The sequence below is a fragment of the Capricornis sumatraensis genome, chromosome 2, assembly GCF_032405125.1.
Source record: "Capricornis sumatraensis isolate serow.1 chromosome 2, serow.2, whole genome shotgun sequence".
Lineage (NCBI taxonomy): Eukaryota > Metazoa > Chordata > Mammalia > Artiodactyla > Bovidae > Capricornis > Capricornis sumatraensis.
In genome coordinates, this window is record NC_091070.1 from 136,770,204 (window position 1) to 136,791,521 (window position 21,318).

At 38.9% G+C, this 21,318-nt stretch overlaps 1 protein-coding gene and 1 non-coding gene across 2 annotated transcripts in view; both read left to right on the forward strand.

Annotated features, from left to right (window-relative positions):
• Positions 1-21,318, forward strand: part of VAV3 (vav guanine nucleotide exchange factor 3) — a 432,262-nt gene that overhangs the window by 299,839 nt on the left and 111,105 nt on the right. The gene's annotated exons all lie outside the window — the stretch shown is intronic.
• On the forward strand, positions 1,086-1,157 carry TRNAA-AGC (transfer RNA alanine (anticodon AGC)). The gene has a single exon. It is a non-coding gene; the product is annotated as a tRNA-Ala (tRNA).

The window sequence follows — 21,318 nt, forward strand, 5'->3', positions numbered from 1 at the left end:
TGCTGTGTGCCATGGTACTCTCAGTATGTTGGGCAGAGGCAGTGAGCTCAACTCCCAGTCAGCCACATGATCACAGAGTGAACAACTGAGACACTTACACTATTCTGTTTGACTTTTAGTCTAGTATTCGATGAATTGCATGAGATGTTCAACATGTTATTGTGAAATAGGTGTTGTGTTAGATGATTTTGCCAAACTATAGACTAATATAAACATTCTGAGCACATTTAAGGTAGGCTAGACTAACCTATGATGTTCAATAGCTTAGGTGTATTAAGTGCATTTTCAGCTTACGATGTTTTCAGCTTACAATGTTTTCAGCTTACGATGGGTTTATCAGGATGTGAGCCCTTCATAAGAGAAGAAGCTATAGTTTAAGGGACAAAAAAGAGTAGAGGATTTACTGACTTCAGTAACTAAAGGTGAGTGTGTTTGGCTTCAGGTAGAGTTAGATCCAGGGGCTCAAATGATATCATCAAGTTTCATTTCTCCTTGTGTCTGTTTTCCTTTTTTCTCTGTTGATTTTCTGTTGTCGGGCACCTCAGGCAGGTTTGTCTCATTTGGAAGCCAAGTTGGCCACTAGCAGCTCTTCATTCCCCACAGCTAGTAATCCCATAAAAAATGGACTACCTTTCCCCCAATAAATCTAACAAAATTCCCAAGGTGTCTTTAACTGGCTTGGCCCAGATCTCTGCTCATCTCTGAGGCCATGGCAGCAGCCAGGATACCTGTGATGAGCCGCCAGGCGTCTGTGTGCACCTCCAGCCTGGGGAGAGAGGCTGACTCAGTCTGTTCACTTGAATTTGTTTTCAGTAAGAAAGAACAGCTATGCTTACAAAAGAATGGGGAAAGGAAAGGTGAGAAGCTTTGTTTGAGCTGATTATAATGTAGGTCTGTTACTGTGTCTGTTATTGTGAATTTCATTGGGCATATTGTGGCTGGGTTTCCCACCTATCCTGCCTTGACCTTTTTCCATTTGTAGCCTCTTCTATTTGACTGATTTTTATCAATAATATCAGACAAAATAAACCCTGAGGAATGTACCTAAAATGCCAACTGGAGATTCTTGAAAAAGCCTCATTCCTAGGGGAATAGCTCAGTGGTAGAGCTCATTCTTAGCATGCATGAGGCCCTGGGTTCAATCCCCAGTACCTCCATCTTCATATTGGGCTTCCCTGTAGCTCAGACAGTAAAGAATCTGCCGGCAATGGAGGAGACCTGGGTTCGATTCCTGGGTCAGGAAGATCCCCTGGATAAGGGAATGACAACCTGCTCTGGTATTCTTGCCTGGAGAATCCCATGGACAGAGGAGCCTGGTGGGTTACAGTCCATGGGGGTCTCAAAGAGTCAGACACTACTGAGTGACTTAACTACCACTACTCGTAGCTTTAGTTTGCAAGGATAACAGAAGTGTTCTTGCATCACAGTATCTTCTTATAACCCTGACTTTCCATCTAAAATATCGAGGTGATATTCCCCTTTAGATAGAGATACTCTGTTTCCATAAGGAGATAATCCTTTGTTCCACTATTACCTATGTACATGTTAATGTAGATTGGCCCATCAAATCATAGAGAACTAAGGAAACAAGATCTTACACAGCATGTTTTGTGGAGGCAGGTGAGATGAAAGGTCCTCTTCACCCTGGAGGGTCAGGATGAGAGTGCTAGAGAGCCAGAGAATGCAGTCCTTGAGTCATTAAGTTTAGGCCATAACCTGGCTCTCTGGGAATAAAGGGTTATGGGGAAGGAAGGAGAAGGAAGACTCTTTTCTAGTTTTGTCTGTACAGTCATGTCCCTTGGTATCCACAAGGGATTGGTTCTGGGATCCTCCACAGATAACTAAAATCTGTGTATGCTCAAATCCCTTATAGAAAATGGCGTAGCATAGTCAGCCCTCCCTATCTGTGGGTTCCGCATCCACAGATGGGGAGGCTGACTGTATTGGGTACTTTCACTCGCGTGAACATCTCTAATCTTCAGAGGTAGCCCTGTGCCACCGTTTAGTCTGAGCACTCTACAGAGGCATAGATGTGGGTTTGTGTCCTGCCCCTCCACTTACTAGTTGTATAATCTCGGACCCATAAACCTGTTTTATCATCTCTAAAATGTGGGGTAATAGTAACAACTCCTTCTCCTGTCACTGTAAAGATTAAATGAGATAATAGGTAAGGCATTTATCAGTAAGAGTTAGCACATAGTAAGCGCCCTGTAAGTGATAGTGGTGGTGGTAGTTGTCACTAATACTTAAACACTCCATCTTTATATTGGGCTTCCATAATCAATAGTATTGATTTTCTATTGCTGTGTAACAAATTACCATACAAATAGAACATGTTTATTTAATTCCACGCTTTCTGTGGGTCAGACGTCTGGGCATGGTTTTACTGGGTCCTCTGCTTCAGAGTTTCTCCTAAGACCTCACTCAGGGTGTTAGCTAGGGCAATATCTCATCTGAAGGCTCAAGTCGGCCCCAGCTTCCTTATGTACTTGTTGGCAGGATTTAGGTCCTTATGGGCTCTGGGACTGACATCTTCGGCCCCCAGCTTGCTGTTGGCCAGAAACTGTCCTCAGTTCTCAGCCCACAGGCCTCCCCCGGATGGCTCTTGTTTCCTCAAAGTGTGTAAGCCAGTAAGGTGATGGAGTCTCTGAGAAGGATGGAGAATTAAGTCTTCTGTGACATGATCATGGAAATAACATCCCATCACCTTTCTGTCAGCCAGAGGCAAGTCTCAGGTCTTGCCTAGTTTCAGGGGAGGGTATTAAATAAGCATGTGAATACAAAGAGGCAAGAATTGTTAGGATTCATCTTGGAGTCTGTTTGTTACGAATTCTAGGAAGGAGAGACTGTTAAAGGTGGAGGGAACCAAAGCTCTGAGAGGTTAAGTAATTTACCCAAGGTCACACAGCACCTGGCTGGTACCATGACGTAATTGCAGTTTGGATCCAGATACCTCATTCTTTTAGAGATCTTCTGGGTACCCTGTTTATGCCAACCTTTGGACAGAGAAAAGCTTATTTCCTGAAGTTTAGCCATGTAGTTCAGTGCAAATTAGCAATGTGATCTGGTCTGTTTTGCAGAGTTCATTAGTGGCTGCTGTTACAAAGCAGATTTATGGCTGATTTTACTTTCTGCATTGATAATTTTGAAAATGTTAAGCTGAAATTGCTACAGTATTTCAATTAATTTGGACGATTAAAACTTAGCACCAGAAGAATCCTTAGCAGAAGATAAGGCAGATAATTAGAGATTCTGAAACAAACAACTGTAGACACTGGCACTGAAACATGCTGGGTGGATGACACCCAGCAGAATTCACTCTGCTTAACAGTCTTGAAATGGAAAGAATGATTTCTGGCAGTCTAAATATTAAACTTGAATGCAATTGATTTTTTTTAACAGCCATTTTAAGGAGTTAACTGTTTAACTTGATGTGTGAATTTTTTAATAGCATGCAATTCTGAAAAACTGCATTCACATTATTTTGGAATGTTGTCTTTTGTATAACTGTAGTAGTGACAAATTATATTTTTCATGTCATGATATTTCATACTTTTTATATTGATTTGATTTTTAAATTTAAAGGTGAGGTAGCACATACATTTTTTGTTTGTTTGATGACACTCAAACTGAGGTAAATCAGAGTTCTAACCCTTATACACTGCTGGGAATGTAAGTTGCTGCAACCACTATGGCAGACAGTATGGAGGTGCCTTAAAAACTAAAACTAGAACTACCATATGACCCAGCAGTCCCAGTCCTTGGCATATATCTGGAAAACAAAAACACTAATTTGAAAAGGTACATGCACCCCAATGTTCACAGAAGCACTATTTACAACAGCCAGACTATTGAATTCACTCAAATGCTATCAACTGATGAATGGAAAAGGAAGCAGTGGTATGAATATGGGTTTCCCTGGTGGCTCAGAGGGTCAAGAATCAGCCTGCAGCATACAAATGAATATTATTTGACCATAAAAAAGAATGAAATTCTGCCACTTGCACAAATGTGGATGGACCTAGATAATATTATGCTTAGTGAAATAAGTCAGGCAAGGGCAAATACTGCATGATATCATTGATCTGTGGAATCTAAAATATAAATGGGTGTATACAAAAACCAGAGTAGACTCACAGATATAGTGGTTACCAAAGGGGACAAGGAAGGGGAGATGGACAAATTAGGGGTATGGAGTTTAGAAATACAAACTGCTCTATATAAAACAGGTAAACAACAAGGATATACTATGTAGCATAGGGAGTTATAGCCATTATTTTCTAGCAATTTTAATGAAGGGTAACCTGTAAAAATACTCAATCACAATCACATACAACTGAAATGAAAATGTTAAGGTAAAGGAACTATTCTTCAGTTGAAAGCGTTTTACACTTTGGAAACTTTATATTTTAAAAAGTCAGAGAACATAAGGAGGCATAGAAGAGTTTCCTGGACAAATTGCCTGTAATCCCCTCACTTTGGTAATGACCCTTCCCACTATTGTTTCGTTTTATACGTTTTCTAATACTGATTTTCTTTGTGTGTAGCCATATGTTTATAAAATGTCTGTATTTTCAACTTAGTGTCCTGCTTTTACCACTTGACTTTGTTTCATGACCATATTTATTTATTCATTTGTTTGTTCAACCACTTGACAAGTATACAGGCTTTGTGTAAAGTTTACAAGGATGAAGAGGATGTATTTTCCCACACACAAAACACCGGGTCATGGAGCAAAGATAATAGGGTATGATTTGAGATCAGGGCCTATGCTTAAAGGGACACATACCTTAGATACGTGAACATCAGGAAGTGGTGTCTAAACTGAAACCCAGGATATGAGTAGCTGAGGGGAGGGGAGGAGGGGCGAGAGAACATGAATGGAGACAAAAGGGTTGCTCTAGCAAAGGTCATATTTATCCAAGTTTTTCTGACTTACTATTTATTTCTATAAAGTTTTAAATTTTCATGTGGTCATAGTTATTTTATTTATGGGTGTTTTTTGTTGTTGTTGTTGTTGTTGTTGATTTTATGCTTAGAAAACTCTCCCATTCTGAATTTTGTTAAATATATCAGTTCAGTTCAGTTCAGTCGCTCAGTCATGTCCGACTCTTTGCGACCCCATGAATCACAACACGCTAGGCCTCCCTGTCCATCAACAACTCCCGGAATTCACTCCAACTCACGTCCATTGAGTCCCTGATGCCATCCAGCCATCTCATCCTCTGTCGTCCCCTTCTCCTCCTGCCCCCAATCCCTCCCAGCATCAGAGTCTTTTCCAATGAGTCAACTCTTCGCATGAGGTGGCCAAAGTACTGGAGTTTCAGCTTTAGCATCATTCCTTCCAAAGAAATCCCAGGGCTGATCTCCCTCAGAATGGACTGGTTGGATCTCCTTGTAGTCCAAGGGACTCTCCAGAGTCTTCTCCAACACCACAGTTCAAAAGCATCAATTCTTTGGCAGTCAGCTTTCTTCACAGGCCAACTCTCACATCCATACATGACCACAGGAAAAACCATAGCCTTGACTAGACCGACCTTTGTTGGCAAAGTAGTGTCTCTGCTTTTGAATATGCTATCTAGGTTGGTCATAACTTTCCTTCCAAGGAGTCAGCGTCTTTTAATTTCATGGCTGCAGTCACCATCTGCAGTGATTTTGGAGCCCCCCAAAAATAAAGTCTGGCACTGTTTCAACTGTTTCCCCATCTGTTTTGCATAAAGTGATGGGACCAGATGCCATGATCTTCGTTTTCTGAATGTTGAGCTTTAAGCCAACTTTTTCACTCTCCACTTTCACTTTCATCAAGAGGCTTTTTAGTTCCTCTTCACTTTCTGCCAAAAGGGTGGTGTCATCTGCATATCTGAGGTTACTGATATTTCTCCCAGCAATCTTGATTCCAGCTTGTACTTCTTCCAGTCCAGCATTTCTCATGATGTACTCTGCATATAAGTTAAATAAGCAGGGTGACAATATACAGCCTTGACATACTCCTTTTCCTATTTGGAACCAGTCTGTTGTTCCATGTCCAGTTCTAACTGTTGCTTCCTGACCTTCATACAGATTTCTCAAGAGGCAGGTCAGGTGGTCTGGTATTCCCATCTCTTTCGGAATTTTCCACACTTTATTGTGAGCCACACAGTCAAAGGCTTTGGCATAGTCAATAAAGCAGAAATTGATGTTTTTCTGGAACTCTCTTCCTTTTTCCATGATCCAGCGGATGTTGGCAATTTGATCTCTGCTTCCTCTGCCTTTTCTAAAACCAGCTTGAACATCTGGAAGTTCATGGTTCACATATTGCTGAAGCCTGGCTTGGAGAATTTTGAGCATTACTTTACTAGAGTGTGAGATGAGTACAATTGTGCAGTAGTTTGAGCATTCTTTGGCATTGCCTTTCTTTGGGATTGGAATGAAAACTGACCTTTTCCAGTCCTGTGGCCACTGCTGAGTTTTCCAAATTTGCTGGCATATTGAGTGCAGCACTTCCACAGCATCATCTTTCAGGATTTGAAATAGCTCAACTGGAATTCCATCACCTCCACTAGCTTTGTTCGTAGTGATGCTTCGTAAGGCCCACTTGACTTCAATTCCAGGATGTCTGGCTCTAGGTGAGTGATCACACCATCATGATTATCTGGGTCATGAAGATCATTTTTGTACAGTTCTTCTGTGTATTTTTTTTACTTTTACTTTATTTTACTTTACAATACTGTATTGGTTTTACCATACATCAACATGAATCCGCCACGAGTGTACACGTGTTCCCAATCCTGAACCTGCCTCCCATCTCCCTCCCCATACCATCTCTCTTCTGTGTATTCTTGCCACCTCTTCTTAATATCATCTGCTTCTGTTAGGTCCATACCACTTCTGTCCTTTATCGAGCCCATCTTTGCATGAAATATTCCCTTGGTATCCCTAATTTCCTTGAAGAGATCTCTAGTCTTTCCCATTCTGTTGTTTTCCTCTATTTCTTTGCATTCATCACTGAGGAAGGCTTTCTTATCTCTTCTTGCTATTCTTTGGAACTCTGCATTCAGATGTGTATATCTTTCCTTTTCTCCTTGGCTTTTCGCTTCTCTTCTTTTCACAGCTATTTGTAAGGCCTTCCCAGACAGCCATTTTGCTTTTTTGCATTTCTTTTCCATGGGGATGGTCTTGATCCCTGTCTCCTGTACAGTGTCACAAACCTTTGTCCATAGTTCATCAGGCACTCTATCTATCGATCTAGTCCCTTGAATCTATTTCTCACTTCCACTGTATAATCATAAGGGATTTGATTTAGGTCATACCTGAATGGTCTAGTGGTTTTCCCTGCTTTCTTCAATTTAAGTCTGAATTTGGCAATAAGGAGCTCATGATCTGAGCCACAGTCAGCTCCCGGTCTTGTTTTTGAAGACTGTATAGAGCTTCTCCATCTTTGGCTGCAAAGAATATAATCAATCCGATTTCAGTGTTGACCATCTGGTGATGTCCATGTGTAGAGTCTTCTGTTGTGTTGTTGGAAGAGGGTGTTTGCTATAACCAGTGCGTTCTCTTGGCAAAATTCTATTAGTCTTTGCCCTGCTTCATTCCATATTCCAAGGCCAAATTTGCCTGTTATTGCAGGTGTTTCTTGACTTCCTACTTTTGCATTCCAGTTCCCTATAATGAAAAGCACATCTTTTTTGGGTGTTTGTTCTAAAAGGTCTTGTAGGTCTTCATAGAACCGTTCAGCTTCTTCAGTGTTACTGGTTGGGGCATAGACTTGGATTACCATGATATTGAATGGTTTGCCTTGGAAACGAACAGAGAGCATTCTGTCGTTTTTGAGATTGCATCCAAGTACTGCATTTCGGACTCTTTTGTTGACCATGATGGCTACTCCATTTCTTCTAAGGGATCCTTGCCTGCAATAGTAGATATAATGGTCATCTGGTTTAAATTCACCCATTCCAGTCTAGATGAAGTTAAATATTTACTTCATCTTATTGTTTAATTTATGTAACATTATTTAACTTATATTTATTTAAGTAATAAATGAAAATTCTATGTGGAGTTTCAAGACTTACATCAAAAATTTTTAAGGATTTATAGTACAATATTTTACAAAATTTAAATTTACCTTTTTTTATATGTTGTCAGACAACCATATTGCATTGTTTACTTTTTATACTTATATTTTGCTCAGATCCTGTTATATTGTACAAAGTTTGTCACAATATATACTCTGTATATGTAATAAGGGAGTAATATTTTGAAGAAATACAGGTATTTAATATTGAGATAATTTAGGCTTTTTTGTTGGATTACAGACTAGGATTGCCTCTCCTAAACTTTCTTTAGAGGTAGAAGGAAAAAAATATTTCATGGCTATTGATTTCAGAGTTTCTCCCACCTTCCATTGATCTCTTTTCTCCTTATAAATATATCCTCCTTAATTTTACAGTTTTTCTCATCATAATTTACACAGTGGCTTCTGGGTCTAAGCCTAACAAACCTATTATTTTAAAAGATCTTTAGTTTTAATAATTTATCATCAAAGTAAGAAAAATTCACTGCAGCTTAATTTGAAAAATGTCATAGATATATCCTCATTTCCGAAACAATGTAGAAATTCTTTGTGTTAGAGAATTTAGGAAGTTTTGTATGTTGCCATGAAAAATTAGGTGTTTAATAAATAGCCTTTCTTGGGGGGCCCAACTGTAAGCAAGTAGAATAATGACTTCAATTTCCTACCTGGCATGTTACTTCTAATGATCTGTTCAGGAAACTTGCCTGTGGATGTCCAGATACCAGAAGTTTTGCTCGTAACTTCTTACTAGTTCAAATGGCCCATGGAAATCATGTGATGCCTTTATTCAGGCAGAACTTTACTTCTTGGGACTAAGAATTCTTCTTTCACTTGATTTAGAGCACAAAGTAATGATTAAATAGATGAATAATGAAAGTATTCATGTGTTTCCCCAATTCATCTACTATCATATTGCTAATATTATAACTGTTAATTCTGAGAAGAAACTCACCATTTAAAAACTATATTCCATGCTTTAGGGATCTCATATTTTGAAGTTATGAATCTCCCATTTAAATTCAAACAGTATTCAAGAACAGAATCTGGCCAATGGTTTTGAAAAAAAACAAAATGGCAACACCTTCTTGGAATCTAAGACTGTTCAAAGATTTTTTTTTTTCTTCCTAGCAGAACAGGAAGAAATTGGAAAAAAGCATATGGACTCAGGTTGAGCATATGATGTATTTTCAACTTGAATCCACACTTTACTCATATTTGTAGTGTGGTTTAAAATTAATTTTGGTAAAGCATTTAGATTTGAGAGAAAAAAATTCCTATCTGGGACTAAGTCAACATTTGTGGCATCTCATTAATCACTGCCTTATGTAACCAGTTTTCCCACCTAAAGAGAAACTACTGGGATGAAAAAAGTTTATAATATTAATGCCAAGTACAGATCTTGCCTCTCCAAAACGGAGTTCATTAATCATCATTGAAGCACAAGAACAAACATACTTCATGTGTCTTGCCAATTTTTTCAATACCATTTCTGAAAGGCAAAAAAATGCCTCTATTTTTCTATTTTTTAATCTTCATTTTTAAAAGGTTTTAATTTGGCTGTTAATTTGTGATAATGTTATGTAAATTTAATGTGCTTTGAGAATGCCCATGCATAGTATATAGCAATGAAGTACATTGATTGAGTCTAGGGTTCTGATTCAGAGACACCTGCAGACAGATTCCTGGCTCTGTTACTTCCTGCCTATGTGGTCATAACATGCAAAGCACTTCAGTCACAGTGCCTGGCACAGGGTAGCTGGCCAATAACCACAGTGACAGCAATTCTTACTGTTACTGGTAGGAAGAAGTATGGCCTTGAAGTTTGAAAAGATTTCAATCCAGGCTTTGGTGGAAATCTTTGCTGGGCAAGAGAATAACCTCAGTTTTTTCATCTGTAAAATGGGGGTAGAAATAGTTGCCTTATATATATCACAGGATTATCAATTGCCACAAAGGAGATAATGCCTTAATCAAGATAGAAAATTGAACCTAATCATAGCATGCAAACTTGTTTAATAAAACAAAAAATAAGTGCCAGGTAATGAAATATTCATTATCTGGCCATATATTTCAGTCTATCAGTGTTAGGATCGTATAGCTGATTAGTAGTTTTGATGGAATTTTGGGGTCAGCCATGTAGTTATTTCAGGCTTCCCTGGTAGCTCAGATGCTAAAGCATCTGCCTACAATGCAGGAGATCTGGGTTCGATCCCTGGGTCAGGAAGATCCCCTGGAGAAAGAAATGGCAACCAACTCCAGTACTCTTGCCTGGAAAATCCCATGGACCAAGGAGCCTGGTAGGCTACAGTCTTTGGAGTCGCAAAGAGTCGGACATGATTCAGCGACTTCACTTCACTTCTTCATGTAGCTATTTCATCCTCTATGCAATTTTAAAATCACCATTTACTGAAAATGTACTGTTCTTTCTTTGTTAGTATGTCTTTACATCTTCATTTTTTCCAGTCTCTTAATTTTAAAAATTATTTATAATTAAAAAAATTAAATACAGTATACTTAGCTAGTAGACGAAAATGATAACAATCTTTTTTTAAAAAATAAAGGAATAATACAAACCACATGTGAGAAGAGAAGCACACTAATTCAAACAATCATAAATAGAAAAAAAAAATAACTTATATGGAAGAAAAAGTGGCTCCTGCCTACTTTCATTTACAGCCCCTTGGCTACCAAGTGTCAAGGGATAGAAGTGGATGGATGGTGAAGTTTTCAGATACTTCAGAAAACAAGCTGTTTCCTTACTTGTCCCTGTCAGAAGACTTGCCCTTTCTTGTTTATTTCTATGGCCTCTGCTATTAGAAGCATTGTTAAAAGCTGAAAGACAAAGCATTCTAAAGTTATGAAGATGCAGCCGTGAGACTTTGGAAAGCCCCAGGAGAGAGACAAGGGTAGTGTCTAGCAGCAATAGCAGAGCTATTTTAATTTGGCTGTTATTTAATTTGTGATAATATTATGTAAATTTAAAAGAGCAGATAGCTCTTTTTGTCCCCATAAAACAGTCAAGGATCAAGAAGTAATCATATGGACACGTAGCAAAGCTTAGTTCATTTTGGAAATTAAAGTAGTTTGGAAAGAAGGGTTGAACAGAGTAGAATAGCAGGGGGGTTTTGTAAAGTGAAGTAGAATTAAGTTATAGGCAAGGATTTTTCTGTCTTCAGTTTTAAAGAGCACCAGCTTCACTCTTCTTTTTTTCCCTGTGTTCTTCTTGACCTTCTTATCAGCTCTCGACTTTTCTCCCTGGGAGATTTTCTCTGCATAGTCAGCACTGACTCCTGCAGAAATCCTGAATGCCACACCCTTATTACAAAAGAGTTGAAGAGAATTCAAATAAACATTTTGCAATAAGGAACTTGGGAACTAACTGTTACAGGATGCTTCCAGAATAAGGCACTGCCAGCTAAAAGCCGAAAATTCTGTTTCCTGGGTAGCATGCCCAATTGTAGGCTTTACTTAAAAATATAAAAGTTAATATTAAACCTTAGAAATTCCTACAGAACCACCTACCTTCCTTTGAGAGTAAATTTTTTCTAGAACAGTTACTTCCCTCTTGTCCAATCTGCACAAATGTAGATTCCAGGACCTTGCTTCCAGTTTTTCCTGCTCTTAACACAAAGAGGGAAAATTTGCTGACACATGTCATTGTACACCATAACTTTAATTCTTAACATATATGATACATACTTTCACCATGGGATGAATGTTAGTGATATTTATTCAATGTGCTAGAATTTTTATATATTTTGTCTTACAACGAAACCTGTAAGGTAGATTTTATGCCCATTTTATAGATGAGGAAGCTGCCGTGAGAGTTTATGGCATGGTTTCAAGTTTATACAAATGAAAAATAAAGATTAAAGCTGAGCTTTCAATCACTGTTTGATAAAAATGTTATGTGTTATAAAAATGTTATATATATGTTACTGGTTTTCATAACCAGTAAAACTGTTAAATATTTTTAAATATTAGGATTGTTGTTGTGGGAAGCAGGGGGTGGTGTGGGGGACATTCAGTACACTTTTTTTTCAAGGAGACATGTTGTAGCCAGGATGGCCTCAGCCATGGATCATACCCAGTTCTCAGGGGAAGGAAGTAGGCTGAGCGCAGAATGGTGGTCAGAATGAAGGATATGCATTCTGACTAGCTAATTTCAAGAGGAAGCAGGAGTATGACCTTGATGTGAGGGCTTCTGGGTTAGGGGAGTTTTGCTGTTGCATGGATAAAGTTTGGGTCCTAGATGAAAGAGGACCACCAGCTGGGTGAGGATGAGCGAGGCAGGGAGGCACATGGATGGCCCCTCAGGTCTCTGCCAGCCTAAGGTCACTACATTTCCAGGCAGGGAAGAGAGCTCACTCCCTACAGCATTCTAGAGCTTTCATTAGTGTGTCTTTGCTTTGATTTTAATAGAATTAGATAATAAAATCATAGCAAAATGTCAGGAAATGACCCCAAACAAATATAATAAATGCTGCTTCTGTTTATTCTCTATACATACTGCCTTTTCCCTTAATATCTTCATTAGTTTTTGTGTAGAAAATAGGATTTGGGTATTTTAAATAATTTATAGAAGTTGATTGTGTTTTTCCATCTTGTGCTTTATTGTTCGGCATGTCTGTGTGTGTGTTTAATCCTAAACAATCATCAGTCAAGGGTCTCACTCTTCAATTATGGTAATATTACTTATAATAAGTCTGTTTACACTATTTAGCACAGATATTGCATCTCATTTCCCAGGCAAATACGGAGACCTTGTTGGATGGTATTTCCCACGTGGTTGCTCCATCACAGACATGCTCTTAAGTGCAGTGTGTGGGAGGCCAGACAGTATAAGTGGTTAAGAAATTAGGCTTTGTTGTTGGCGTTACCCTGGGCTCAGGGCTTAGCTCCGCCACTTAGTGGTGCACCTTTGGGACGCTGCTCAACCTCCTTTGCCTCATTCTGTCTTCTGTCAAGCAGGGGTAGTCCTGGTATCCACCTTCCTGAATTACTGTATGTGGATTAACTGTGAGGAGGGATGCGTAGAGCATTAGCCCAGTGTCAGGTTCTTCGTGTGCAGTGGATAAATCATCACCACTGTCTTCAGGATGCGGATCTGGGCAGGTGGGGAAAGCGAGTTGAGACCTGTAGAGGCAGGGCCCAGGCTTCAGACCCCTGAGGCCGGTGGCGATGCTGTGATCTTGTTTGTTCTGCTTTTAAGAATCCAGTCACATGAGAGCAGAGGCAGCAGTACATGCTGCCTGCTCCCACGTGTCTGGTTTATAATGTTTTGGGGGAAATTAGTGGTACACAGATTACAGAGCTAGTCTACCAGGGTTTTGATGCAGAATCCACTATCAGCTCTGTGACCTTGCTCGAGTCACTTAACCTTTCTGTGCCTTCACTTTCTCTTCTTTGAAACGAGAATCATAATAAGACTCACTGCTTTGGATTATCCTGAGACATAAATGAGTTAATATGTATTAACCTCTTAGGGCCTAACACATGGTAAGTACTATGTATTATTTTTAAAAGTAAGAGATTCTTCAGTTACCAGGAGATAATGGCAGAAGTGTATCATATGTAGAGTTAATTATAATATTTAAAAGCCTGTAGATTAATATTTAAAGAGAGCTGACAGTACCAGGCAGGTAGTGCAACATTTTCAGGATAAGAAGCTGGGTACAGTCAACTGTCTTAAAGGATGCTGAGTGCTCTTCTGTGTCTCTAGAAAGACATACATGTCAAGGTAGCTGGTGGAAACTAGTCCATAAATTTAAAATGTAAGAGATGACACCATTAAAAAAAAAAAAATATATATATATATATATATATTTTAAATAGGCTTAATTCCAACCTTAAGCCCTTATTTGTCTTCTTGATGTTTGAAGACTGTCTATTCCTGATCTAGTGGGTGTCTGAGGCTTAGGGCCAACCTTTGTAGGCGTGCATGCAGCTTTCTTTCTCCCTGGAGAAGCCACAGAGCAGTTAGCATTTCCTGGGTGCCCTGGAATCCACACACATCCATCCCTATTTCCATCTGGGGAACTTCGTCTTTCCTCTGTTGGTGTTCTCAAAAGCTGACCCTTCTTCTCCTCCCCTCTGGAACACACCTGACATCATCTCTTCAGTAACTCAGGTTTTACAAAGGGCTGGGAGAATCAGTGATTTCTGAAAGCCTTTGCTCTCAACCCTGCAGTGCTCACTAAGGCAAGAAAACAAGGATCGCACCCTCCCCCTGGATCAGGTCAGGACACCGGGGTCTCAAAGGTGAACTGAAAGACATGGGCCCTGCGCTCAGCAGGGACGGCCAGGTGCAGGCAGGGGATAGGAGATGGGCTTGGCTCCCACCATGATCCTGTGGTGTGACTGGAGAAGCACCAATTTGTAGAAAGTCTGTTTGTGGGTTATGGTTCTCAGGGTATGTGGCTTCTCTCTCCTGCTAGACTGATAGTTCTTTCCCACGAGTACCTGCTCTTTATCTTTCCAGCTCCCCAGGGAGTTTTAGTGCAGGACCCCTTGCACAGACGTGTTTAGCTCTGATGCACCAAGGAGGTTGGTGCTGTGGGAATGGCCCCCCAGAGGTGGGGGGGATATTTTATCACTGACTTTGCTTAGAATTACTGGCTCATGGTGATAAGAAAAATCAAACAGACTTTTGGTCAGTTTTATTACTATTTAAAAATTCTCTTTAGACAATGCTCCTCCCCACCCTGCCCCTTATTAGGTGACCTGGCTTGAAATATTCTCAACCTCCCACCTTTCCTGCAGCCTTCCTCAGACACACCCCCACAGGTATTTTGTAAGTCATTAATCAGTTTATTTGGAGAAGGCCATGGCAACCCACTCCAGTGTTCTTGCCTGGAGAGTCCCAGGGACGGAGGAGCCTGGTGGGCTGGTGTCTATGGGGTTGCACAGAGTCAGACATGACTGAAGCGACTTAGCAGCAGCAGCAGCAGCAATCAGTTTTTTAACTATTCTAATAGTCTCTTAGCTGCTCCTCTTGCTTTTAATCCTAACTTCCTTTATTGCCTCCTCCATACTATCAGAAAAATGATTAACCTAGAGGAGAGCACGGCCCCCTGCTTCAGCTGTTCAGCGCATCCTCAGAACCAGCCTACAAGATACTAAGTGTGCAAGCCTCCCAAGGCCTGCTTCCTGCTGACCTCATTCCTTCTCGTCTTCTCTTTGGCGGTAGCAAGAGATCCATGTGGTCATTTTCTACACGCACAGAATTCTTTCCTGCCTGTGTACCTTGGCTCCTGCTCTTGCTTCTGGCCAAAATAACCTTACCCCTCTTCTCTGACTAGTTCAGTCTTATTCATCTTTATTTCAGCTATCTACCTAAACTCAATCCAAGAAGCTCCTCTAGCAGCATCTCACAGCTGATGTGCTCTATGGGTTCCTCCCCCATGATGACCCTGACATAGTACTTTTAAAGTTTTTGGAAATTATCTGGGTACATGTCTACTTTCTAAAATTTTTGTTAAGTGCCCTAATTCATAGCTATTACTAGATAACTTCATCTTTTTCATACTTATACCCATAGTATCTGGAACATAGTTGATGCTCAGTAAAACTATGTTGAACTGAATTGTATGCTCAACTTTATGAAAGGGAACACTGATTTCTGGTGTACAAATTCTCTAACCTCTTTGGCAAAGTGGTATATGTTCTTTCTTAAATATTGATGTATACTTTGGAAATTAAAAACATGGTTTGTCATTGAGGCCAGCAGTCCTATTTTTATTAAATGCTTAGTTTTCAGATTAGTGTATGTAAATATTAAAAAGTATTATATTGAATATTAGTGAGTCTACACTAGCTGTAATATTTTTTTCAGATCAGAAGAACAGTGGATAAAAGATTCTAAACCCATAGCAATATATTGATGGAACATAGGCTTGTGTATAAAGTGATATTTTGATAAGTTTCACAAGAGTCTTCAAGTGAAATCATTTGTTTCTAATATCAACCACTCAGAGCCAAATTGAAACAATAGGAGTTTCATTTAGGGTCCATAATAGCTATGATAGAATATCACTGTAACATTATTTGCTGGAATTATAGTAGGGAATTTGCTGGTACAGAAAAGCAAGACAATCCAATTTTTCAGCAGAGATAAAATCCTAGTAAACTCTTCATTCTGCAAATTGGCATATTTTTTGAAACTCTGACCACTTTATTGGCAATTATCTTGAATCAAGTTGCATGTAATTTTGCCTCTCACATTCTTCTAAGTTTAATAAGTTTGGTGAAAGAGGAATTTATACAATTGTGTTTTTTTCCCCACTATGTTTATATTCATTCCAAATGTACCTGAAGTTCAAAACCTAGAGAAAAGTTTAAGCTTAACCTGTAGAGGTTACAAAAAAAAAAAAAAAATCCAAAGATATTTTCAAAATCTCTCTAATGGAATATTATATATATTTATTTTGTGAGGAATTTTATCTCCCAGAAATATTTGATTTCGGACAATGCATTTCCCAACCTTTCTTTTCATTACAAAAGTTTCTTTGTAACTCCAATTCACACAAGACTAGTCAACAATATAAAAGTTCATATATTAAAATGCTATTTGAATATGCATAAATGGAAAGTATATTTTAAAGTCATTGAGTGAACTTTGCGTTAGGTAATTACTGCCTCCCCAGCGGCTTCCCCTGACTCCTAACTGACTGAGCTGCAGTAACACACATCCTGATTATAAATGTATTCCCTGGCTTATACACCAGTTACCACAGATCTCATTAAAACATGAATTCCTAGGCATATTTAAAATATGATTAGGTTCATAAAGAACAGTGATTGAAAAACCCAGAGAAGCTTTGAGAAGACAAACCACCCTCAGCAGATAGAAGCAGATGTGTAGGACATTGCTGCAAATATTGGGCATCTCATTCCATCTTGGGGAATTCCTATTTTGTGACTGACATCCGTCTCATTCTCCAAGTGCTTTTTAACTGCCAGAATTTTAAACAGGGGTTGGATACAGTTAGAAACACCTAGCTTCATGTCCTTGCCCATTACTTTCATGACTCATATGTCTTTTCTACCCACTGGACTCACAGAGAATATGCTTCTGTTAGCACTTCTCTCTAAAGCACAGTAGATTGTGGAGTTTTCATTTGATTAGTAAATGTTCTTGCTAAAACCTAGCACATCGCCTGTCAGTCTGGTTGGATTGGGGATATAAGAAACTTGAGGACCAGTGGCCTTGAATAAAATCCATTCAACTCTCAGTGCTTTGAATGAAGTAGGAGACAGAACTAGTGGGTCTCCATTGATAGCATTGATCATTTGAAGAGCAGCAGCCTCTAGGCTCTGGAGATGCTCTGTGTAGGTCTAAGATAACTTATGCCCCACTGGCCTTGTCTTCCCTACATCAGGCAGATGCTTTTTTCCCTACAGAAATTCTTTAAGGAAAACTCCAAACCAAGTAGAGTGAAAATTGAGAAGGTATGCTCCTGTACCTGATTTCTGAGCTTCTCTAATATTTTGGCCTGAATTGTAACCTTTTTTTAAAAAAACACTGTGTCATATTTTTAAATATAATTTTAATTGGAGAAAGGGTACATGCTGTGGGCATATAAATTCATTGACAGTCTCATTTTACAAAGTGGATTCAATTTTGGGGGAAAAAAAAAACCAGGTTTTGTTTTGTTTTTTTAAATGGCACAATCACTTTAAACACAGTGCTCTGGTTTTAAAATTTCAGGTCTGTCCCAAGTGGTGCTAGTGGTAAAGAATCTTCCTGCCAGTGCAAGAGACGTAAGAGATACGGGTTCAATTCCTGGGTCAGGAAGATTCCCAGGAGAAGGAAATGGCACCCCACTCTAGTATTTTTGCTGGGAGAATCCCATGAACAGAGGAGCCTGGTCAGGGGCTACAGTATATGAGGTCACAAAGAGCTGGACACGACTAAGCGTCTGAGCACACACCATGTAAGCAGTTAGTCACATTGTGTGTTATAATTTCACTTGCTCTCAGAGATATATAATTTTTTGCTTACAAACACATAATAACTGGAAAATCTAAACAATTATGTATAATTTAGGAGAAAGACGTATTTCTCCCAATCAGTCTGGGGTCCAGTTTTATTTTTCTTGGTAGATCCAGTTGGAGAAACAGGGTGTTGCTGAGTCCCAGAGTATATTAGATATAGACTAGAACTCCAGGTTCATGATCTTTGTTCTAAGTTCTCAGAGTCTCAAAGTCATGACTCATTTGAAATAGAGAATTTGGCACCACACATAGTACATACTAAATGGTCCTATGTTGCTGTTTGTATAAGCAGAATTAGTCAAGAAGTACCTTTTGAAACTTTTATTAAAAGTATTCTTAATATTTTTCTCTAATGGTGAACATTTACACAGCCTTTCATTTATTCAACAGATAGTTGTTGAGAGACTGTTGAGCACCAATCCCCATGCTAAGGACAGACAACTTAATAATTCATGGTACCAGATCTTGTGAAGTTTATATTCCACTGCATGCCTAGTTTTGTCTGACTCTTGTGACCCCATGGACTGTAGCTCGCCAGTCTCCTCTGTCCACGGGATTCACCAGGCAAGAATACTGGAGTGGGTTGCCATTTCCTTCTCCAGGGGATCTTCCCAACCCAAGAATCAAACCTGTGTCCCCTGCCTCTCCTGCACTGGCACGTGGATTCTTTACCACTGAGCCACCTGGTTATTACATGTATTCCACTGGTGATAAAGCAAAACAATAATATGCAGTTTACACTCAATGCAATCATTTCTGTAACAGTAATTTAAAATGTTGTAGAATCACAGTGAAACAGAGGGGAGCATCTAATTGCCAGCGGCAGGGGACGGGGGAGGGCTAGGAAGGCATCCTGGAGCTGCCACCCACAGGGATCAGAGTGATCACAGAAGTATTAGCATTGACCTACATGTGACAGTGCCTGATCCACTTGTCTGAGGAAAGTTGTGTGTATTTTGGGTGTGTCAATGGGAACACAAGTGTGGCATGGCCTTGGTACACTTCTCATAAGTGCCTAGTGATGAAGGGAGCTCCAAGCCCCCTGTTCCTCAGGGTCTTGCAGGTCCTGGCATGGGAAAGTATCCTCCCAGGGCATCTCAGGAGAGCTTTTTCTAAGTACAAATGTGCCCTCTGCCTGCCAAACCCGTGCTAAGAGGGTGCTCACCATGAGTCATATTGTGGGTACAGTATTGACTAGCGGTGGCCCTGGAGGCTGGCGATTGGATCAGCGGAGTAGGAGGGAGCTGGGCTGGGCTTGGGTTATGGTCAGCCCAAGGAGTTTGGGTCTTTATTTCTCAGACAACTGGTGTGTCATGGAAGGATTTCATTAACAACAAGAAAGCTTTAAAAAAAATTATACAAGAAACGGGTGTTAACTATAGAAAATTTAGATAAGCAATAAGTTCTCAAACTTATCTAATCCAAATATAAATATTATTGACATTGTGGTATGTGTCTTTGTTGACTTTTTTACCGTTCTTCTCTATACTGTTTTTCTTTTTTTTTTTTCTGTCACAGAAATGAGGTCTACTATGACACTGCTGTTTTACAACCTGCTGTGTTTTCAACACATATTTGAACGTGATTCAATGCCATTAGGCAGTCATCTGTAATATTATCTTAAAATTTAAGCTTGCTATTCAATTATATGGATGTTCCCTAAATTTAATTTAACCAACTCCCTATTGCTATTCATTTAGATTGTTTCCAGTTTTTTTCATATCATTAAGTGTACTGGAATAAATGTTTGAAAGATAATGCTAATTATGTTTTAGAAATGAACTTTAAATTGTTACTTAAAATTCTATAAATTTTTATAATTTTAATAAGAGCACTTTTTAAAGTCCCATTTCTTATATAAAACATTTCATCTGCATCACATTACATAAACTTCAGTCCTGCTGACATGCTCTCATAATAATGGGGACTTTTTTCCTATCATAGGTTCCTGCTCTGAACCCTGATGAGATAATGCCCTCTTCTCTTTTCCAACAGCCATTGCAATTTTTCTAGCATAAAACTCAAAATATCTTATAACTGTATAATTATCTTTTTCCCTATTAGATTCCAAGTTTTATAGGGGAAGGACATTGCCTCTTATTTATTTCTCCCATTCTAAACATGAAGTAAGCATTTGAAATTTTTTTTAATTAATAAATACAAGGATAAATGGATACCTTAGGAAAAGATGAACAAACAGAAACCGAAAGCCAAAGTACTGACAAATAAATCACCTCCTGAGGTCTCCTTCACTTTACAGTCATAGTGAATGATGTGTTTCATAAAGGGGTAAGTGGATGTAAAGTGAGAGTCACCGTGTGAGGGAAGCTGTAAAGTCAGGTCACTGTGGTGACCTGATGTATATTTCTGTCTTTCTGTGAAGAGAAAGATGGATGTCTACAAATACTGGCACATGCATTATTTCTTTTTCTAGTTACCTTGTTTTAAAGCCAAGGGAGATTAACCTCAACATGCCTTTGTATTCACTGGAGATAATTAACATGAAAATAACAATTATACAACAGCCCAGCAAAAAGAAATCTTTAAGTTTAGCAACTTGAAAGTGGGGTTCACCATCGATGCTGTTATTCAAAGAATAATAGCTACATGAAAGAGGTCTTCAAGGAAAGGGATTACCCCTTTCTAAGCATTGCAGAGTTTTCAACATGCTATAGCCTGAAATTAAAGAGAGAATAAACACAGGGAGATAAAAAATGGAGTGGGGAAAGAAGTGAGTAAATTGAAGATGAATCAGATGATCTGTGGGAATACTTTTCAGATGCTCTGGAGAGCTTTCTCTCATATATGGTGGCATTTTAGAAGCTTTCCTTTGTATAGAGGTGAGGAAGAGAGTATAAATGCTTGCCCTTTTAAATTTGTTTTTCTGGATATTTGTCAATTAAGCTTGTGAAGATGGGTCATAGGAAAGGTCTGGTTCAGACCTTTTTTCCCCCTCTCATTGGAGGCTTCATTTCCTAGTCAAAATATTTTACAGAAAACTAGTTGTATGTTTCAACTCATGTATGAAAAAAACCTTCAACATAAAACAAAGAACAGATAATCATGTATCCTTAAGACCTACATAGTAGGTGATACATAGTAGTTACTTAGTATTTACTAAAAAAAATAAATTAACATAAAGATTAATTTGGAATGCATTTCTATAGGTTTCAAGAATGTTATATAGAAATAGAAATTTTTTTTTGTATTTAGTACTTGTATGTAGTTATAGTTACATAAAAAATAAACACTTCCTCATTAAAGATTAATCA